At 35.6% G+C, this 12,074-nt stretch overlaps 1 long non-coding RNA gene across 1 annotated transcript; it reads right to left on the bottom strand.

Annotated features, from left to right (window-relative positions):
* Positions 1 to 9,585: 9,585 nt before the first annotated feature.
* Positions 9,586 to 11,660, bottom strand: LOC145134462 (uncharacterized). The gene is made up of 3 exons (XR_013719161.1): positions 11,195 to 11,660; positions 10,812 to 10,921; positions 9,586 to 9,842 (listed from the first exon to the last, which is right to left on the bottom strand). It is a non-coding gene; the product is annotated as an uncharacterized LOC145134462 (long non-coding RNA).
* Between the last annotated feature and the right edge of the window lie 414 nt (positions 11,661 to 12,074).

Below are 12,074 nucleotides of genomic sequence, written 5' to 3'. Positions count from 1 at the left end.
AACCTTCAAATGATTATTAGATTGGATAGTTTCCATTAAAATCGATTGGATTTAAACCAATGAACACCACTATATTCAATATATAAGATGACATCGTTTATGCTTTAGGTCGGATTTGACTTTTCATAATCTTATAGTAAAAAGCCGAACAAGTTGTAAAGATTTGGGTTTTCAACAAAAAAACCAGGTTTGATATTTCGCTTTTTAAGTTTTTCATTCATTTTGAGGTTATTAATATACAGTATTTATATTTATAAATGATTAGTTTGCAATGAGAATGTTAAAATTTAAAATTAAATTAACTGCATGGAAAGGACTTCAAATTAATATGTTGACTTTCTACTCGTTGATACATTTTTATTCTATAATTTTTCTTATGTTATATAAATACATTTAATAGATATATAATTTAATAAAAAAAAGTTATATTAAATATTTAATGATAATAAGTTTTTTATGTGAAAGACAGATAGATAGTATTAAAATGTTTTTATCTAATTAATCTTGAAAAATATATTTATTCAAATCCCCTGATAAAACTCCCTATAAATTAAGCAACAAATCTCTAAGAATTCAACATCACCCGAACAATCAGCAATGGAACACGCCAACTTCTTCTCGCTTTTCTTTCTTACTTTCATGGCCACGGCAATGGCAATGTCAATGGCCGCGGATCCACAGTCATCCACCACCACCACCACCCAAGCCTACACCAATTTTGTCAAAACCTCATGCAACGCCACCACTTACCCATCCGTCTGCTTGACCTCCCTCCTGTTGTGTTCCAGCCTCCAAAGCCTCCAAAGCTACAGTAGCCATCATTGTTGACAAAATGAAACCTACGGGACAAGTTTTTCTTCTCACCCTATGATGAACACAATTAACAGACGCAACTACAATGGTGGCTGCCAAGACTATAAATAGAGACTTCATTCTTCAGTTGTATACATCCCAAAAACACAGAGAAACAGATAGTATAACACTTAGAGTGAGAGTGTTAGTGAGAGGGTTGGTTTTTCGTAATAGTTGAGTGTGAGAGTTGCTCCTCTTATTGTAATTCTATTTTCGTGTTTAATAGAAGAGTTTTCCAACCCCAACAACTGGTATCAGAGCCCCGTTTGGTGTCCAGAGAATTCTTTACGAATTTCTCTGTTTTTTGGTCAAAATTTTTTTGTCTCAAAATCCATTTTTGAGTACACCGTTGGAAAGGGCTTGTTTCAAGGATTCCGAAAATATATTTTTCGTAATTTTTTGACCACGGGAAGACCTCCAAAACGTCGATCAAAGTTTGGTCAAAATCGCCGGAAAATATCGCCCGAAAAACCAGTCGCCGGAAAGCCTCGCCGGAGAAGAAGGAGTGACGTCATCAGTGACGTCATCATTGACCAGAGTTTCAGATATTTTCAGTTTAGCCCCTGAAGTTTCCGAAAATTTCAAACAGATCCCTCTGTTTCTAAAACACTGCAGTTCGGTCCCTGTTTGTTCCGAAAGTAACCTATTTGCTCCCTAGACTTCAGAAAAGTTTCAGAAAGGTCCCTGGTTGGCAGAAACGTTTCAGATTAGTCCCTGTAAGTTCCGAAAATTACAGTTTAGCCCCTATAGTTCTGAAAAGTTACAAATTAGCACATAACTTTTCAAGAAAGTATATTTTGAGCCCGAAAAATTCTACCCCACCATTTTTGACGCTTCCGAATCCAACCGAGAGCTCGGTTTTATCTAATTTTTCCTTGAAATATTTGTAAAATAAATTTGCAATTATTTTCAATGGAATCTACAAGTACGATTACGATGGTTCGACTTACGCCCACAAATTACAACATGTGGAAGCCAAGGATGGAAGATTTGCTTAATCTGAAAGATTTAGCAGAGCCTATAGAAAAGCAAGGCGTCAAACCCAACACGAAGACAGACGAAGTTTGGATGAGAATAAACAGGAAAACGGTGGCACAAATTCGACAGTGGATCGACCACAGTGTTTTTCATCATGTCTCTCAAGAGACAGACGCGTACAAACTTTGGGAGAAGCTCGAGAATATGTATCAGGCAAAGACGGCACGCAACAAGACCTTGCTGATGAGGCGCCTTGTAAACCACAAGTTACGAAGTGGTATGTCCATAACCGAGCATACGAGTCAGTTCCAGGATCTCGTAAACCAGCTCGGTGCTGCTGATTGGGTTCTCAAAGACGAGGAACAAGCCATATTGCTCTTGAGTTCTCTACCAGATAATTGGGAGACGCTTGTTGTGACTCTCAGCAATTCTGCCCCCGGTGGTAAAGTGACAATGGAGATGGTCACAGATGCCCTAATGAACGAGGAAGCCAGAAGGAAAGAAGCTGGTACAGACCAGTCTTTTGCCCTCGTGTCAGAAAACAAAGAAAGAGGCGGAGGCAGAACTGGAGGCCGAGGTCGAGGTAAAGGCAGAGGTAGACATGGTCAAAGTAGAGGAAGATCCCAAGATCGTGGGAAATCACGAGATCGAGGGAAATCGCGAGAGCGAGGTAAATCTTCAAATACATGGTTCGAAGGCTATTGCAATCATTGTAATTATTATGGCCACAAAAGGAGTGATTGCCGAAGGTTCTTACGAGAGCAGCCCGAGACAAGCCAGAATCCAAGCAGGGAGAATGGTGAAACCATGGTCACCATAACACAAGACGTTGCCCTTGTTACATACGAGAAGGAATCATGCCTACATGTTGAAACTCATGATGATGAGTGGGTGATTGAAAGCGCTGCATCATATCATTCGACTTCAAACCGAGATTTATTCAGTACTTATAAACCCGGAGACCATGGTACCGTGAAGATGGGAAACACCAGTTTCTCAAGCGTTGCTGGTATTGGTGATGTGCATTTAAAGACCAATGTTGGATGTACATTGGTGTTGAAAGATGTTCGGCATGTCCCAGAGCTGAGAATGAATCTTATCTCAGTTGGAGCTCTTGACGTCCAAGGATATGATAATCAATTCAAAAATGGCACCTGGAAGTTGTTAAAAGGTGTTATGGTTGTTGCAAGGGGAAAACTTGATGGTACTCTTTATAAAAGTCATGCAAAGTTGCGTCAACCAAGTCTCAATGTTGTTAAAGAAGAGACATCACCAAACTTGTGGCATAGAAGACTAGGCCACATGAGCGAGAAGGGATTGACGACTCTTGCAAAGAAGGAGTCCATTTCAATGGCAAAAGATGTTGCCTTGGATCCTTGTAAATACTGCCTATTCGGGAAACAACACAGAGTTTCCTTTAGCTCCACAAGAAAGAACCGCTCTGAGTTGCTGAGCCTTGTCCACTCCGACGTATGTGGACCCATTGAAGTAGAATCTCTTGGTGGAAGCCGGTATTTTGTGACATTTATTGACGATGCGTCACGAAAGGTATGGGCATACTGTTTGAGAACGAAGGACCAAGTATTGGACCGCTTCAAATCTTTTCATGCAATGGTGGAAAGACAAACAGGTAAGAAGCTAAAATGTCTCCGATCAGATAATGGAGGCGAATACTATTCCCGTGAGTTCTCTAAATACTGCACGGAACATGGTATCAGACATGAAAAGACTGTCCCACGAACCCCACAACACAATGGTGTAGCAGAACGGATGAATCGCACCATTGTTGAGAAAGTTCGATGCATGCTCAGCATGACTAAACTCCCAAAGCCATTCTGGGGTGAAGCTGTATTGACATCTTGCTATCTAATAAATAGGTCACCTTCCGCTCCATTGAATTTTGAAGTTCCGGAGAAGATATGGACGGGTAAAGACATATCATATTCTCACTTGAGAGTATTTGGGTGCAAGGCGTTTGCACATGTATCAAGTGAAATGCGGAAGAAGTTGGACCTCAAATCCACTCCATGCATCTTTATTGGATATGGAGATGAAGAGTTCGGGTACAGGCTATGGGACCCAGAACTAAAGAAGGTTATTCGAAGTAGAGATGTGGTTTTCTATGAAAACCAGTATTATGATTTCAAGGCACCGGTTAACAAGCAACAAAACTCCAAAGTTTCAGATATAATATCTGAAAATAAAGAAGATGTTTCCGCTGAAGAAGTGGATGAAGAAGGCGATGATGCATATCAAGAAGGTGTTGAGCAGGGGGAGCTTCCACCCCTGGATAATTCAGATCCACTGCCAGAAGTTGCAAACGAAGGAACTCAAGTTATACGATCCGAACGAGTACGTGCTCCATCAACAAGATATCCGACTTCAAACTACATCCTTCTTACTAGTGAGGGAGAGCCAGAGAGTTTTCAAGAAGCTCAATCTCATATTGACAAAGCAAATTGGCAGAAGGCCATGGAAGAAGAAATGAATTCTTTGCAGAAGAATCAAACATATGAGTTGGTAAACCTCCCCAAAGGAAAGAAAGCCTTGAAAAACAAGTGGGTTTTCAAGTTGAAGAAAGACGGCAAGGGAAATACTATGAAGTATAAGGCGAGACTCGTTGTCAAAGGTTTCCAACAAAAAGAAGGAATCGACTTTGATGAAATTTTTTCGCCAGTTGTGAAGATGATGTCTATCCGAGTTGTACTCGGATTAGTTGCCAGTCTAGATCTTGAACTTGAGCAGATGGATGTGAAAACAGCCTTTCTCCATGGTGATTTGGATGAAGAAATATACATGGAGCAACCTGATGGCTTTAAAGTCCCAAAGAAAGAGCATTTCGTCTGTAAATTAAAGAAGATCCTTTATGGTCTTAAGCAAGCCCCAAGGCAGTGGTACAAGAAGTTTGGTTCATTTATGATGAATCATGAGTACAAGAGAACTGTTGCAGACCATTGTGTCTATCTGAAGAAGTTTCCAGATGGGAAATTTGTCATCCTTTTGCTCTACGTGGATGATATGTTGATAGTGGGCCAAGATGCAATGATGATCAACAACTTGAAGAAGGATTTGTCTAAGTTCTTTGATATGAAAGACTTAGGCCAAGCACAACAGATATTGGGCATGAAAATTATCCGTGATAGAAAATCAAGAAAATTGTTCTTATCACAGGAAGAGTATGTTGAACGTGTGATCAAAAGGTTCAACATGGAAAATGCCAAGCCCGTTGGTACGCCCTTGGCTAACCACTTCAAGTTGAGTAAGAAAAATTGTCCATCTTCTGAGAAAGAAAAAGAAGAGATGAAGGCAGTCCCCTATTCCTCAGCCGTAGGAAGTCTTATGTATGCAATGGTGTGTACAAGACCAGATATTGCTCATGCTGTCGGTGTTGTGAGTAGATATCTAGCTAATCCGGGAAAACAACATTGGGAAGCAGTCAAATGGATACTTCGATACCTGAAGGGTAGTTCGAAACTATGTTTATGCTACGGGGGAGCAAAGCCAATCGTGGAAGGTTATACAGATGCCGATATGGCAGGAGATCTTGATAGTAGGAAATCTACATCAAGTTACATTTTTACTTTGGCAGGGGGAGCTATCTCGTGGCAATCCAAGTTACAGAAGTGTGTCGCACTGTCAACAACAGAAGCCGAGTATAGTGCTGCCGTTGAAGCTGGGAAGGAGCTTATATGGATGAAACGGTTTCTTCAAGAATTAGGCTTTCCACAAGAAGAGTACATCATTCATTGCGATAGTCAGAGTGCTATGGACCTGAGTAAGAACTCGATGTACCATTCCCGTACAAAACATATTGATATACGTTATCACTGGCTTAGAGAAGCAATTGAGGGACGAGAATTGAAGTTGTTAAAGATCAACACCAATAACAATCCTGCAGACATGTTGACAAAGGTGGTGACACAAGAGAAACACAGACTATGTGCTGACATAGTTGGGATGAGGATTGTTAGACGGAGACTGGAGGGGGAGATTTGTTGTGTTCCAGCCTCCAAAGCCTCCAAAGCTACAGTAGCCATCATTGTTGACAAAATGAAACCTACGGGACAAGTTTTTCTTCCCACCCTATGATGAACACAATTAACAGACGCAACTACAATGGTGGCTGCCAAGACTATAAATAGAGACTTCATTCTTCAGTTGTATACATCCCAAAAACACAGAGAAACAGATAGTATAACACTTAGAGTGAGAGTGTTAGTGAGAGGGTTGGTTTTTCGTAATAGTTGAGTGTGAGAGTTGCTCCTCCTATTGTAATTCTATTTTCGTGTTTAATAGAATAGTTTTCCAACCCCAACACCTCCTCCCTTATGCCAACTCCGTCAAATCAAACCCCATTAGACTGGTGAAACAAGCCCTCTCCGCCACCGTCAAATCCGCATCAGCCGCCCGCTCCGCCGTCTCCAAATTAGCCAAGAGCAAGAACATCAGCAAGGGCGACGCCGCCATCCTCAAAGACTGCATCGAAGAGCTCAAGGACTCCATTGATGAAATTATCGACTCCCTGAAAGCAGTTTCTAGCCTTGGTTCCTCTGTTAACAAGAGATTTGCGATTTCCAATGCACAGACCTGGACCAGTGCCGCCATCACCGACGTGTACACCTGCATTGATGAATTTTCCGACCAAAAAGTCAGTCCAGCGGTGAAGAAAAAGATCAGGAGCAGTATCGTGAGTATTGCAAGGCGGAGTAGCAATGCTTTGTATCTTATCAATCATCTCAACATTTGAATTTTAAAATCTTACAAGCGTTACGTTTCTCGTTGTAAGAAATGTTTGTTTAGTATAATTATGGGAAAATGAGTCAATAAAGTTTTCAAAGCATTCAAAAAATCTCAATCATGTTTTGTCTGTTCAAAAAACCCAACGAACTTAACTTTTTGTCTAAAAAATTCAACAAAGTTTCAAAAAATCACAATTTTGTTTTGTTTAAGTTCATTAGGTTTTTTTTTGAACAATCAAAACATGATTGGAGTTTTTTAAACGTTTTGGAAACTTCGTTGGTCTAACAAGTCATTTCTCTGATACGGTAATAAGTCACGTCATCTATTTTTCTTATTTGACTTTCAGGAAAGTATAACTTAGTTGGGCTTTTTAGACAAAATGTTAAGTTCGTTGGGTTTTTTTAGACAGACAAAACATGATTGGGGTTTTTTGAACAGTTTGAAAACTTCGTTGGGCTTGTAAATCATTTTCCCTATAATTATTATCTCATTAATAAACTATTATGAATTGCTAAAATATTTTGTGATATTAAAGTAATTACACACTGTGTGTTCTCAGATTAATTTGTTTATTCTTATTTATGACACATTTCATAATTTTAAATAAAAGACTTTTTATGAAACTATGTACTGAAATTGCTAATATTTCCCATAAAAAAAACCTTTCATTCAATAATGACAATATATATATATACAACGTATGAGTTACTGGAAAAGGGCCAAACATAAATGGGCCGACTATACACAATAAATACATACACATAATATTAATATAACGCTAACATGTACCAAAGTCAATCTATTGTTGGATGTAGATGTATTATGGCATATATGTGTACGCAGCATACATATATCGTGATGATGCAATATTTTTTTATTTATATGTAATTAATCCCATTATTCTATTATAGCAATATATACCAATAGAGGTAGCGATAAACTGATGAATCACCTTATTTTGAATTACTCATAGTGAAATTTCTAAAAAAATCAAGGGTTATCAACCAAAGTATATTATAATAAGATTGTTACTAAAAGAAAGTGACCAAGTTTTTTGTGCTTTATATAATGTGTATTTTTTTATTATTAATTTGTATCAAAAACAAAATTCAAAAAAATATTTCTATTCATATTTGAAATGGTTATTTTGAAGTCTCTAATATCATTTTTTTTCAATCAAACGTTACATTTTAAATCTTATTACCTATCTACTTCTCATTAACTACGTTTCTTTACAATTTTGTTAGGTTTGAGTAAAATACAAAACATTTGCTTGAAAATTTAAAAAAATTCATCTGATTTCGGGTTTGTTTTGAAATCTACTCTAATAAATAAAAATATTTTTTTTATTAGATGTTATACTCTCATTCATTTTGTCACATATTATTTTATAGTTATTTTAAATTAAATTTTGTCTGCATTTTATTTTATGTTTTTTTTCCCTTTTATTAAATTTCATATAATATTTAAATGTAATAATTGTAATATATATTATAATAAATGGATTTTAATTTTATTTTCATTATAAATTCAAATTTCATATATATATATATATATATATATATATATATATATATATATATATATATATATATATATATATCTAGCTGTCTATTCGCGCTAAGCGACGGGCGCGGCTAATTTATTTTAAAAATTAATTTCTAAAGCGATTAGTTTTTTTACGTAAATAGTTTACTATATCTAAACATTTATCAATAAATGTCATGTTAGCAGAAACGAAATCAATAATAATTAGAAATGAGATGTTAGGATTCTTTACAAATATACATGAACAAACGTTGATTATGCATTATTAATCGTGTCACATTTCTTTATACACCATATTTGATGTATAGACTTCACTTTTGTTAAATTGTTCGTCAAGCTTCCCTAATAGTTTTCTATTGGCACGTGATATCCCTCTGGATATTATCACATAAAGTTGGTCATGCAAAAAAAATCAATTATGGAAGATAAATACCTACATTTGGGTTTAAAAAACAATACAAGAATTTTGTTAAATAGAAAAATAAGTTGCTATTGTGTGTTAAAAGTAAAAATATGTTATTCTTATGTTAGTGACGATCATTTTCTATTAACACTTATCAAGAAATGTCAAAGTGTAACTATTGTAATTTTTAAAAAGTATTTACTGAACTAAAATATAAAACATATTAAGTTAGTTTTTTAAATTAAAGAATAAAAGTTGTAATTTTCAAAAAGTATTTACTTTTGGCAGACGTTGGATAAGTTTTTTACGGTGAATAGTTTATTCTTGGCATTTAGTTTTCTTTTGCAAAAGATGTCTTTGTTGGTAGCATATGTGAGCATAATAATCAAAAAACCAAACCACAACCGATTTAAATGAACCATTCTTAGATAGATGGGTGCGGTTTATTATTATTTTTGTTAACATGATATATATGTTCACTTTCGAATATTATTTGAACCCAACAAACCATTAACCGAACCGAACCATTACCTTTAATTTGAACCCAACAAACCATTAACCGAACCGAACAATGATTGAAATCACCCAAATAGGCTAGGCAACAAAAACATTAAGGGAAAAAAAGTCTAAATTGGCCTCTGATTGGTAGATATTGAGCATAAGTATAATTTGATCACAGATCAAGAAAAGCTTCCAGTTAGGTTTCAATCCAATCGCCTGTAAGTTGGAAACTGGGAATGTGGTTATCATTTCAACTCATCAATATATAAAGTTTTTAACTTTTTGACTAACGCTAATAAATTCAAATTGGTAACATCAAAATCCATCGTAACCCATAAGCACTTTTTCACTTAAATAAATGGCTTTATTATAAGTTCCATCCAAAAATTAAGAAAGCAAGAACAAAGTTTGAGAAGTAACTCAATGTGTGTTCCAAGCTTACAACAACCACTTAACGTTAACAAAAGTGTGACTTTATATTTAAAGTAAGCAAATCAAGGTAGAAAAAAAGGAACAATTGTTCACCATTTGGTACATTCTTCATTTCATCAGCAAAATAACAGTTCTTTCCGTAATTGAAGTCTAATTTATTTTTAAAATCATCAAATATACAACTGTTTCTTTCCACTGTACAGCAAAGCAATAAACATGAAAAATGAAAAACGACACTTAAAAGCTCTTCCTAGCCTCTCCATCTTCAAGTAACAACTCTTTTTCATGGATGAGATCTCTAAGCATGTGATGTGTTGTGCAGATCTGATCTCTGATACTTTATTTGAAGCCTTTCTTCCCTAAAAGAAGATCATAGCTTTGTCTTTTACTGTAAAAGAAGGATTATTAAAGGCAAAATAAAAATAACACTTTCAAATTAGATATATATTCATTCAAATTAATGAGAATCGGTCTATTTCATACATAAACCATGTATTAGGGAAACTCTTTAAACCTAATATACAAGTGCAGACATCAAAACATGACATGATGAGAATGTAAGAACTGAATATTCACATATTAAAAGCTTCGTTTTAGATTTACAGTAAACTAAAACTGGACTGAAATAGAAGCTTGTGGTTTTTAGTTTGAAGCCTATTGATTATCGGTTTTGTAAAATTTCGTAGATATGTAGGTGGTCAAATCTGTAAAAAAAAAAAAAAAAAAAAAATGTATGCAGGTGGTCAGAACTTGAAAAGCAGAGATTTCCATTTTTACCGGATAATCCCATGTGTTTTCTAATACACACGTGTTTCTCAAAAAAGAGAAAGGGAGGAAACTGTGGTCAGATCTGAACCAAAACACACAATACAATTACCTTACCTATCATGTATAAACTAAATAAACACACAAAGATCGTTTATATTCTCAATGGAAAACCAGATATATACAGAGAAGCCAGAAATCATTCTTGTTCTTTTCGGAAAATTGCAAAATCAAAAAGGGAAAATAAAAAGAATGGGTCAAAATCAGAAAAACCAGAAATTGTTCCTGTTCTTTTCTTACTTTGACCCCCTTTCACCCATGCATATTAAAAAGAACTCAAAATGTACAACCTTGAGTTTTATAAAAAGGTCAAATCCAAAAAAAATACATTCAAAATTATGAGAGAGAGGATGTTGAACCCAAAAATATATGATTCGTTTCAAATTCTAACCCTCATCCCACACCACATACTGAAAAACCATTAACCCAACAACCTTAGCCCTGATCATAAAAACCATTTGGTACTACCAAATAAATGAAACACAGCTCAGTATAAAACTCAAAAAAGAACAAAGATAGAAGGATGAATTACCTTCATTTCCGGTAAGAAAAGTTCATATAGATAAGGAGAAACCGAGATAATGTAAGCACTTTGCTGGTCTTCTACAAGCTCAAATTACAAAATTAAGAAAATGTGAAACCCTGCATAGAGAAGATACATGGAAAAGAAGGAAAAAATGAAACCCCTAATCTCATATCTACCTGAAGCATAACGAAAATATAGGATTCAAGGTCTAAATATACAAAATTTCATCTATGTACAAAATTTTCAGAGTACCAAATAACAAAATCAAACCGACATAAGTTAAAAGAACCTGATCGTCAATAATAAGTAAGAATAAAAGCATTATTTTGTAAAATATCAAAAAATCTACCATCGGAAGAAAAAAAAAATCCTAACCTCACCCGATTTACCTTAAACAGTCGAAGTCCTTAGCGAAAGAAAGTCTCTTTGACCAAACTCTTCATATACAGGTTTTGTTAGTTGTCGTGAACGGTGGTGATGGTGATTTGACTGAATTCTTCATCTTCAATCACGTTGAGATGAATGCCACTTTTTGGAACCATTGATGTCTTCCTTCTTCCGCTTCAATTTTTTAATATAAGCAAAAAGTTGTGGAGATGGTGATTTGAATTAGGGACCCATTCTTGGGAGTGAAAGGATGAGAGAAACCGTGAGTGGCTATGGGATGGTTTGATCAGGTGGGAGCGTGGAACCTTATATTTGATTCATCAACTTTAAGGTAGGAATTCGATGACGAAGAATGATGGTGGAGAAGGTCGTCTGCTAAGTGGTGGTAGTGGTGGGCTGGTGGCTATGGTAGCTGATGAAAGAGATGGAAAGGTTGAGGAGCCACACATATTAAGTTACGTTGGTTTTTATATAGCTGTGAAATAACAAATTCTCTGAATTTAAGATTCCTAATTAGAATAAGTCCGGTAAAAGGTTGTTTGGGAATGTTTTGGGAAAGAAACTATGTTGATTATACATCTGATTGATCGTGCTTAATGATGAAAAAAAATAATAATTCAATAAAAAAATTATTTAAAAAAAATTAATAATCCAATAAAGAAAGAAAAAGACGGGGTTTGGTATATAATTGTCTTTCCAGCTCATTCAGCCAGAAAGATATGATTTTGGAGCTTTCTGAGAAAGACATATCTTACTGGGAAAGACCCCTTCTTTTATGCAAATCAAACAGTCTTTCCGGTCCATTCAGCCAGAAAGATCTGTTTGGACCTAAAAAGATACGTATCAAACGGGTCCTAAGTCTTTTAACTTCCACTTAACTTT

Source organism: Lactuca virosa, chromosome 8 (genome assembly GCF_052849685.1).
Source record: "Lactuca virosa cultivar CGN04683 chromosome 8, Lactuca_virosa_CGN04683_v6, whole genome shotgun sequence".
Classification (NCBI taxonomy): Eukaryota; Viridiplantae; Streptophyta; class Magnoliopsida; order Asterales; family Asteraceae; genus Lactuca; species Lactuca virosa.
Note: the sequence above shows the minus strand (reverse complement) of the source record. Positions and strands in the feature narration are given on the sequence as shown.